Raw genomic sequence first — 10,489 nt, forward strand, 5'->3', positions numbered from 1 at the left:
GTACAAAGTATAATATTTTTTTCAAAAACCTATAGAAAGGAAGACAAATGGTGCTGGTAGCATTGAGTTTAATAGAATTTCAGTCACTTTGTTTTTCGATTTAGGGTGTGGGAGTTTTTGGGTTGGGTTTTTTTTCTCTCCATCAGGGTCATAAATGTCATCAAGAAAACACTTTCAGGCAGAGTGGGGAATTGCTAAAACTGCTTTTGGGGCCAATTCACACTTGTATGCTTTTATGTGTTGAATTGACACAAGCTCATCAATACTCATTAACATGTGTTGCATTATGTCAATGTGTTGTGGTAACAAGTACTTAAGTGTGTGTTTCAGCCCTTGACCTTTATTACAGTCTGTGTTCCTCTATTGGGAAGAATTAGCATTATGCTTGTTCTGGAAAATAGATGGCAAAAGTTTTAACCCATATCCACAATATTTAAAAGGCTCTGCACATCAAGGCTACAGTATGTAAAAGAGCAACGACTACAGCAAACCTTTGCAACACTTAAAATAAGCCATTTAAAGCTTGAATTACTCACTTGCTGTCTTTCATTCATTTCTTTCAAAGTTTCAGCTTAATAAACTGGATGGGAAAATATATATGAAATAAACATATCCCACATATGGTGGGAGGGTCCAGGGGAACTCCCAGCATAAAGATCAAATTTGACTCAATCTATTGAAACCCAAGTTTCCCTTAAGACCCTTTAAATTGCTGATGTTTTTTGTTTTTCGTAATGGGCATTTCAGTTTCTCATTTTTTTTTACAACCTGCTGCTATGGAGGATGTTACTCTCCTGTATATGTACAGAGCTATGAAATGGGGCTAACAGTTTGTTCTGTAGCCCCCTTTCGTGCAGTAAGGACAATTTGGGACTTTCCCCAGCTGCCATGTTTCTGTATTTGTCAATACTACTTGCACTGATATTTTTTTTTTTTTTACGAACACAGGTTTTGGTTAAAATATTTTTTTTATATTCAAGTTTAATTATTTTTTTTACGATGTGAATTGTTTAAATACATTTCGGTCTGTTTAAAGGCCAATCAATGGTGCAAAATAAAAAAAATCTCTGCTAATGCAACAAAAGTTTCTTTGTAGTTACTTTTACAGATTTGATCAGATGGTAAACGCTGTTTCTCCCTGAGATTGCCTGAGTCATGCTATAAATTTTGGCTATAAAAATGAAAATAATTTACAATGTACTTTCTGCTGGAGGGGAGTGCTCATATTCCAACCATTAAAGTTAAAAGCTGAACTCAAAACTTTCATCACCTGTAGTGGAATTAGTCCAATACATCAGTGTGACCCGTCTTATACGTCCTTTTTTATTAGCTGATCTGGGCAGGGATCACTGACATTATTCTCACAATGCAAGTAGATTTGCATTGAAAGGGGAGAAGGCAGAAAGCCTGTCCACAGCACATGTCTTGGAACAAGATTAGGAGTACATGTGATATTAAAGTAGGCTAAAAGTACTCTTTATGTTAACCTTAGACCCTAAAGATCATTTAACCCTTGCAGTGTGGGGTTAGCTCTACTTAGCGTTTTTCTGAACCTTGAGATTAACTTTAACATTATTTGTTTTGGTAGCTGGATTTAAAATCCAAACTCTAGTCTCCCAAGTTTAGTATACAAATGTCAGTACTAGTGTGTTCGGTCTTAAAGACCTCCAAGTCTCTATCTAAATTAAACCTCTCTGTTCCAGTGCTGCAGCCTCCATTAGTGTCTTTGCCTCTGTACCTGCTGCAGTTCTTTCCTCCGTCTGTGATATGTCCTATAATGATGTGGGGTTTGAAGAAAGGAAGCATAGTACATAGGCAGGAAACACCAGCATTCATACTCGTTAAACAAATTCCAAATACTTAGGACCTTGACAGGGGGAAATGGTGGAAGAAAGGTGCACTGAGCAAGTGAGTAATAAAACAGTTTGTTTGCAGGGGAGGGCCCTATTTAAACTTAGAAATCTAAGTGGCTTTTTTTGTGATGATTTGTAAGAGAAAGTTCTATGCATCTCTTCACTATGCAATGTAGAACTATACATCCCTTCTCTATAACCTCCACAAGTTATTGGATGAGCGATTCATGTCATCAAACCCCTTTCTTCTCACTTGAAGGTGTTAAAGAACACATAGGTGGTAATGTCGTAGTGTTACAAGTTGTACCATTTGGATCTATGCAACTCACCTAGAAATTTCAGATTATCAAAGATGTTTGATAATGTAACCAAGTTAACCACAGTTTCCAATCATCACCCTCTTTTCCCCAATCAGTGTTAACTGCTATGTAAAAGCAGATTTACTGCAGAATTTATGTGGGTTCTCATTTCTGAATTCGTTTGGTTTCAGTAAGGTCAGTCATATATATTTGAAACAAGTATTCAGATAACTGGCTAAACACCTGAGTTCCTTCCAGATTCACAATGTATTAAAGGCAAAGGATCAGAACACCAACAAGGCTGTCAATATTTTTTTAGAACACAAGGAAAAATATGGCAGCTTACATATTGTCTCGGTGAAAGGTCAACTTCAAGAGAAAACACCAGGGGACACATCAGACACATCAACTCTTGCATAGAGTGGGTCATAAAATGCAGGATGTAGCTATAGGTGGAAGTTATATTCCAGGGGAGATCAAATATTATCTACTTTTATTTATTTATTTTTTGATCCAATGTATCTCTGAAAAAGTACCTTCAGTTTCACGTTACTCTCTTTATATAAGCAGAAATTCAAATCACTTGTTATAAAGGGGTTTGGTGCTTGAGACCAGTAAAGGTAGATAACATAATTCCCAGAGTCTGACTTTAGCACCCAGTTATGTATGTAATGTTAACAAGATGATTGCCATCAACTGGTATAGTAGGAGCATTATATTCACATGAATCACCAAAGTCTAAGATGATGCCCAGACATAAACATGAACTATTGCCTTACATACAGAATTATTACAAAGCCCAGACATAAACACCACAGGGGATCACCTTACATACAGAACTTAGTACAATACAGAAAAAAAGTCAACTATCCATTATTCCTAAAGGCCCAATTTCCTTCCCAGACCCAAATACCACACACTAAAACAATTAGCTGTCTCAAAGTTGTCTTTGTTTAAGTGCAAACCCTAAGATTTATTAACCGCACTTTTTTTTCCATTTGTGCTCATGTTGGTATTATTGTGGTCAGCAAGCCTTATTTGAAACTCGGAAAACTGATGGTATGAGAGTTCTTAACTCAACATGAGGAGGTCCAGCTGTTATGAAAATGGCCATCCTGTGGACATGATTTTTTTTTGGATATCTCCTGACAAAACTACAGGTGTGTTGACTATGGGTATTGGAGTGTTACCTTCCTAAAGGTGCTGTCATGGTGGAAAAAACGTATATGTATTTAGCTGTTTGGTTTTTAGCTTTTTGTTTTTTTATATCAATGAGTAAAGCTTTTAAGACTGCAAGCTCTGGCTTCTCTGCTGTATACATCACATGTCCAGAAAAAAGCATGCCACCAGTAAATACTAAATGAATTCTAAAAAAAACAAAAGATCTATTCTTCACACATATTTTAAATTGGTAGTCTAGATCAGGGGTGCCCAATAGGTGGATCGCGATAAACCAGTGGATTGCAAAGGCAACTCAAGATCACGGAGCCCTGCCTTCCAAAATAAACTCTTTTCGTGGACAGGATTTAAGTCCAAGTTTTTATTGTTGGTAGATCATTTTGACTTGGTCATTTTAAAAGTATCTCACAAACCAAAAAAGCGTGGGGTCAGCAATAGCAGCCCTTGTCTGATATTTTTTCTTAGTATAGAATGATGTTTGTGGATGGGGAAGAGTTGTAGCCCCGTCATATTTTTATATTTTTTGTTCTCCTTTTCAGAAATAATCACCCTGACCCTACATCTAAACTCCAAACAGCCTAAATAACACAGAATAAATACTTATAGGGGAGCTATTTCACCTGCCAAAGTATTTCCATTTCTGTCCATTTAATCCTGAGATTTACAGAGCTCTGCCACACATAAAAGTTGCCACGTCTACTAGTGGGAAGTGACTTTTTCCCCCCAATGCAAACCATAATACTAACAGGTTTTGACCCTCCTACAGCCTGTGACTGGACAGTGAAAGTAAAAGGAGATGAGCTCATCACCCTGTCACTCCACTTTTTCTTCACTTATTCCACTTTGAGTGATGCTTTAGAGTGCACTGTGCCTCTTTTAATGTTTGGAAGATCAGACGTTGAATATAAAGAAATGTCCAGAATTCTCACTATATACAATTCAGTGCATTAACAATAACATGCATTTGTGTCTATTAGTATAGGCTGCCTTAAAATTTTCAATGGGGTCAGCATTATAACGACCTGCAACACAAAATATAATGCATGGCACTCAAATCTGTTATAGTAGGAACAAAGTCCAAAAGCAAGCCTTATTTTAGCACATGAACATGGCTGCACAAATGAATGGTTGATAAAAGTTATACCAAACCAGATTAAAGGGTATTAACTGTGTGCATAATAAAAAAAAAAAATGTGTTGGTGAATTTGGAATTGCATTCAATTGTACTTCAATTGTCCACTTTAATCATGGCAGTTGTTACTGGTGCAAAAAGTAATCATTTTTCTGTTTACTGGGCTATGACTGAACATTTAGGAACGCATTCCAAGGGGATACAGATGTCGGTAAATATCAGAAAAGCTGCACATTTGCTTACATCCTGTGAATTCTCAGCAACTAGGATGAAGATTACATTTAAGATGTTGACGGTGGTTATAACTTGTCCCTGCTATCCAAAAAAGTGTTTTTGGTATTACTGGATTTCCCTTCTGTCAACGTCTCATAATACTCTAGAAGATTATAAAGTACTTCCACAACTCCACACCTCTTCATTCTGTAAACCTGAAAAACTCACTTGCAAATAATTTAGTTCAGTCAGCTTCTGATTCATTTAGATAGATTCACTTTGACACCAACTGTTGAAAAAGTCTCTGATGATCCTCACAGTGTCCTTGGAGATTCTTTTATCTAAAGTTCAGCTCTTGGGCCAGGCTTAATAGACTGGTTAGTCCAAAACAAATTAGCAGTTGTCTGAAATATTTTCCAATTTTAGATCTTTTGATTAGTGTTATATTTCCTTCTAAAGCCTTTCCCAGACTGATGGGCATCTACAAGCTTTTTTTCTGAAGGTCTTCAAGAGCTTGGTGGTCTTGTTATGATAACACAGCACAGGTCCATGGCAAACACCAGACCTTTGGTATCTGGGGTTTACATTGGATGCTGAAGAAGGACTGACAAAGTCCACAAATAGTATGGCATGCATAATGACGCACCTGGAACCTTGTTTGATAAGGCGCTGAAGGAAGTAGGAACCTCCATCTTGTTCTGACAACATTCATTTTTTGAGTTGTGTTTCCAGATGAACCCTTGTCCTATATATATGTATTAAGAGATATCTTGTTTTACTTGCATAAGGGAAAATAGAACAAATTATTGCATGTCGCAAACTATAACTGTCAGGGGCCTTGTAACGAAACATGCTTAACCACAAGTCAAAACAGGAACCTGTAGGTTCCCCAAATTCCAAGTATACACGGATATTGTATTACCATATATGTACATTTATGTTGTGTAACCTATATGTTTGCGCTTGTGCAGAATGTTTCGAGCTGACTATATAATCAAGTGTTGTGCTAATAAACTTCAGACAATTCTTTTATACCACATACTTTGTGTGTGTATTTCTTTAAGAGTTGTCTCCAAGCGCACTTGAGATGAAGGTGAACTACTGACCAGACCAGGGTGTATCTGCACAGAAAACAGACTATTCCTTTCAGTTAGGGGCTCGTCCAGGATAGAGCACACAGACCTCGGTAAGTACAGGATTCTCCCTTTCTTTTCCAAATGCTTCCGAGTCTCTCTGTTGCTTCTATTTAAAGAATCTGGTTATTATTGTCTGAAAGGAAGTTAAACCTATATTAGGATTAAAGAGATAGAACAGGTTTTTGGGAAGCCTGAAACTTTATATGTGAGTCCGGCCAACTCACAAGGCAGAGATTTCTTTTGGGAAGAAATTTAGATTGAATATATTTACAAACACACACCCTGGTCTGAGTGGTCCATCTTAGGTTTCTTGCTTACCGTATTTTTTGCCGTATAAGACGCACTTTTTCTTCCCCAAAACTGGGGGGGGGAAAGTTAGTACGTCCTATACGACAAATGTGTTATAAAATAATTAAAATAATATACTCACCCGATACCCGATCCTGCGTGTGTCTCTTCTCCTCGCTGGCTGCATGCAGCGTGTCTCTTCTCTCCTCTGCCAGCATCGTGTCTTGTCCTGTCTGTAAAGCAGAGCGAAAGAAGCCGGCACAGCGCCACCTGCTGTTCCCTGTCCTAACTGCCGTACAGTGGAAAAAAAGCACAGAGTGATCAGAAGGGGAATTTGAATGACACAGAGTGATCAGAAAGGGAATTTGAAAGGCACAGAGTGATCAGAAAGGGAATACCGGTATGAATGGCACATGAGTGATCAGAAGGGGAATAATCTTTCAGAATATTTTTTTTCTAGATTTTCCTCCTTTAAAATTGGGTGCGTCTTATAAGGCGAAAAATACGGTACTGCTTTTATTACTATTGCATAGAAGTATAAGATTGTTTATTGTGTGATAATTTGAGTGTTGGTCATTAAAGGTAACAATGATCTATCTCCATTATGTTTTTTGTTTACCTTGAAGGATATAAAAATAATAACAAATATTCCAACTGTACAGACTTATGACAGCTCAAAGTCTGTGTCACGTTTTGGCGAGTCTCTCATCAGCCTTCTGGTGAGGTAAGACGGGCACTGTGACCTTGTCAGTAGTATTCTTATGCCACCCGGTATCTGAATCAGAATATTTTCTTGTTCCCCCTCTCTATGTTTATCAAGAAAATGGGTCAGAAGCAAACTAAGGCTCCCCCTCCACCTATATGTAGGAGAAACTTGTAAAGATTATGTGGCCCGTGTTTGCGGTACTGATTATTATTTGGTCGATAATGTGACAGGGTGGACAGAGGGTATGAAGAGTGTAGACCCCTTCCCGAGGGATGGAGCAAATAACACTTTCCATATGGACATGGTCAAAGGACTATGTCTACTAGATACTTCAGCTTGGCCATTTTACGGGCCTGACCCACAGTGGGATATGAAGTACATGAAATCAGGAGGAGAGAATTGGCTCATGTTTGCCCCATATTGGTTTGGCAGACCAAGATGTGGGTCTTATTTCTTGCACCCCGTTCAAAGCCATGCTTCGACCAGGATCAGCACCAATATATATTAAACAATACCCACTCTTACCTGAGAAAGAAAGAGGCAACGAACCTCTGCTCCGAGCATTTTTAGAAGCAGGGGTCATTGAAGACACTGTATCCCCTTACAACACACCAGTTAACCCAGTGAGAAAGGCTGACAAGACATTTAGATTTGTGCAAGATTTGCGAGCAGTGAATGCCCAGATCGCTCCAATAGCCCCGGTGGTACCGGATGTGCCATTTCTTTTATCAGCCATATCTGCAGATGCGGAGTTTTTCTCCGTGATTGATTTAAAAAATGCTTTTTTTCTGTCCCAGTTGACAAGGAGACACGGACACTTTTTGCTTTTACTTTTTCAAACTTTACACCAACAATACACCAATACACCTGGTGTAGGATGCCTCAGGGCTATGTAGACTCTCCTGTTGTCTACTCTATTGTCCTCCAAGCCACCTTGCGCCCTTGGTCTGCCCCTCATGGTTCAGTCCTTCTACAGTATGTGGATGACCTCCTCATCTGTAGTTTTACTCGGGAGCCCTGCCAAATTGATTGTATTAGCTTGCTCAAGTGGTTACATGACTGTGGCCATAAGGTGTCTAAGAAAAAGTTACAATGGTGTACTGAAAGTGTTGAGTATTTGGGATTTGTTCTCAGAAAGGGTGAGAGAACAATCAGCCATGCAAGAATTAACTTTCCTTGGTATGATTGGTTACTGGCGCCAAAAGATAGCTGATTGTTCCTACTATGACAACATCCTGAGACAAGCCACAAAACCTGAAATGCCTGATCTTATTAAATGGTCTGAACCCATGTTACAAGCTTTCAGTCATCTAAAATGTGCAATGGTTACAAATCCTGGCCTAGGCCTACCCGACTATGGCGTGAAGTTTCACTTTTTTGCCAGGGACAATTGTAAAACCATGGCAGGAGTCCTGGCACAAGAGCATGGAGGCAAATTTCACCCAGTTGCTTTTTTCTCAAAAGTGGTACCCGTACAGGTTCAGGGCATGCCTGCGTGTCTCAGAAGTTTAGCAGCATGTGCTATGGTTGCGGAGATGGCTGCCCCCATTACCTTGGATCACCCCACTATCTTACATACATCACACAATGTTCAAGCCCTACTCAAAAACATACATACCCAGCACTTGTCAGCTCAACGGCTGAGTGGCTATGAAGTCCTGTTACTTTCGAATCCTCAGCTTCACATTAAGTACTCACACACCTTTGGCCCTATGGCCATTTTTTATGCCTTACTTGGTCACAAGGGAGAACAAGATGATTTAGTTCCTCCTCATGAATGTACAGAACTCATACATGAACATACATCACTCAGACCTGACCTCTGCTCCACACCCATCTAAGGGCCACCTGATGTCTTTGTAGACGGATCTTGCTCCCGTCCCAATGATAACACGTACCATGCAGGGTACGCCGTTGCCCAACGTCCAGATATTGTTCTAGAGTCAAACCCCATTCCCTACCAGTCAGCACAGGCTGCCGAGCTTATTGCACTCACCAGGGCCTGTCAACTTTTTGAAGAGAAGGACATAAACATTTATACAGACTCAAAGTATGCCTTTGGAGTAGTTTATGATCACGGAGTGATATGACAGAAGAGAGGATTTATTGCAGCAGAGGGTAAGCACATTTCACACTCAACATTAGTGCAGGATCTTCTAACGGTAGTTCAACTCCCGAACAGAGTCACCATCCTACACTGCAAAGCTCACACGGGGCTACAAACTGACGTCACTCCTTATTCCTGAGATTACCCTTACAGATACTTTGTTGATGGATCTTCAGGATTCTGCATCCATTGAGGAGAAAAATGAATGGCTGAATGTAGGTGCACTTTAAGACCCGATTACGGGTCTGATGTGCAAAGAGGGGAAACCCTGTATCCCAGTAGCAAGTTCTTCTATTCTAATTGCTCAGTACTATGGCCTCGGTCACAGGGGAGCCCAAGCCACAGCAGATCTGATAAGACGAGATTTTTATATTCTGGGTCTCAAAACGAAGGTGCAATATTATGTTTCTCGATGTCTTACATGTCTTAGAAACAACCCCAATAACCCAAACAAGGCTCAACACCAACATCTGGAGTATCCATCTTCCCCATTCACACACCTACAGATTGACTTTACCCATATGCCAAAAACAGGGAATAGGCAAAAATATGCCCTTGTAATTGTAGATATGTTCTCCAGATGGCCAGAAGTTTTTCCAACTACTAACAAAACCACACAAATTGTGGTAAAGATTCTCTTACAAGAAATTATACCTAGGCGGGGATGTCCTGTGCAAATTAATTCAGATAATGGCCCAGCGTTTGCCTCTAGAGTTTGTAGGGAACTATCAAGGGCCCTACGTATTATTTGTAAGTTTCACCTCCCATACCATCCTCAAAGTTCAGGGGTTGTAGAAAGGGTGAACAGAATGGTAAAAGAAAAGATCAATCACTGTAAAATCACTGGTGGCACATTCACAATTTGGAAGAAATTTTTACCCATAGCTTTAGCAGAGATCAGAATGCAACCTAATAAGAATACTGGTTACACACCATTTGAGATCTTGATTGGAAGACCTTTCCCCACTCCATGGGGCCCAAAGACCCCTATAATAGACAAAGGGGATCTAGAGGTAGTACAGGCTAAATACGTCTGAAAACTTGTTGAGAACTTTAGATCAAATTGAAAGAGATGTTGCTCGTGCCTCTCCTATCTTTCCACAGGAACCTACTCATGCCTTTCAGCCTGGAGATGTGGTGATTGTATAATGACTCACAAAAGGAAAGAAACAGACAGAGTTCCGGTATGGACCTCCCACCCGAGTGGTAGCAGTCACCAGAACAGCGATTCTTACAGAAGAAACCCCGACCTGGGTCCACGCCAGCAGTGGGAAAAGGTCCCATTTATATGTATTAAGAGATATCTTGTTTTACTTGCATAAGGGAAAATAGAACAAACTACTGCATGTCGCTGTCAGGGGCCTTATCTGTATCGAAACATGCTTAACCACAAGTCAAAGCAGGCACCTGTAGGTTCCCTAAATTTCAAGTATACACGGATACACGGATATTGTATTACCATATATGTACATTTATGTTGTGTAACCTATATGTTTGTGCTTGTGCAGAATGTTTCGAGCTGACTATATAATCAAGAGTTGTGCTAATAAACTTCAGACAATTCTTTTATACCACA

At 39.6% G+C, this 10,489-nt stretch overlaps 1 long non-coding RNA gene across 1 annotated transcript; it reads left to right on the forward strand.

Annotated features, from left to right (window-relative positions):
* Positions 1–4,905: 4,905 nt before the first annotated feature.
* On the forward strand, positions 4,906–10,489 carry LOC140323296 (uncharacterized). Its single transcript, XR_011919331.1, has 2 exons — positions 4,906–5,862; positions 10,018–10,489. It is a non-coding gene; the product is annotated as an uncharacterized lncRNA (long non-coding RNA).

Source organism: Pyxicephalus adspersus, chromosome 2, assembly GCF_032062135.1.
Source record: "Pyxicephalus adspersus chromosome 2, UCB_Pads_2.0, whole genome shotgun sequence".
In the NCBI taxonomy this organism is placed as follows: domain Eukaryota; kingdom Metazoa; phylum Chordata; class Amphibia; order Anura; family Pyxicephalidae; genus Pyxicephalus; species Pyxicephalus adspersus.